The sequence below is a fragment of the Sinocyclocheilus rhinocerous genome, unplaced genomic scaffold (genome assembly GCF_001515625.1).
Source record: "Sinocyclocheilus rhinocerous isolate Xijiao unplaced genomic scaffold, SAMN03320098_v1.1 scaffold1785, whole genome shotgun sequence".
Classification (NCBI taxonomy): domain Eukaryota; kingdom Metazoa; phylum Chordata; class Actinopteri; order Cypriniformes; family Cyprinidae; genus Sinocyclocheilus; species Sinocyclocheilus rhinocerous.
The window spans coordinates 433,210-434,067 of record NW_015627538.1 but is presented as its reverse complement, the minus strand read 5'-3'; positions in this window follow the sequence as shown (position 1 = coordinate 434,067).

Sequence of the window (858 nt, the reverse complement as noted above, 5' to 3'; positions counted from 1 at the left end):
TGAATTGCAAACAGTTATTAATGAATTTATTTATTTATTTTTGGCACTATATACAATCATTGCAAGTTATGAAAATTAAAAAGTACTTTTTTAGTACTTTAGTTTGTATTTATTTATTTTTGGGTGGGGGAGTGGGGTTGAGTACCACCACTTCTTTTTTTCTACTACAAGCATTGATTGTGTATCATATGCACGCCAAACACGTGCGTATCATATGCACGCCAAAGTCAATTTATGCGTATAAATCGCATGCCAAATAGAAACAGAAAATCGTGCAATATGCACTTTCATGAAACCGGACTCATTTGTTTATTTTAAATGCCATATCTGTCACACGTTCTTAGCAGCTCACAATTATTTGTTGTACCATAAATGTAACAAAAACGTTTTTAACAAAGTTAATGTAATGACCTGTGTTTGATGATACTTGTCTTTATTTACTTTCATTTATGGAGTAATTTGTATTTCTTAACCTGATCAATTAAAATGATTTATGTTAAAATAACACAGAGCAATAACATATAGTTTTCCATCTATGCAAATGCATATGCAATATTTGTAACTTAAATAAGTAATAATAAAATAAAGAGACAGTTATTTAACAATATAAGGAGTAGTAAAATTTGTATAGTCTTACAGTTACAGCTGGCCCTTTGATGGCAGCCATAATGTTGAAGTGGCCCTCAGTGAAAGTGAGTTTGACACCCCCTGGGTTAGGGGATAGAAAATATTGTTTGGTCAGTATAATAGAAGTAAAGTAATAGAAGTCTATGGAAAGTCCCCACAATTCACAGAAACAAACGTGTGTGTGTGTGTGTGAGTGTGTGAGTGTGTGAGTGAGTGTGTGAGTGAGTGAGT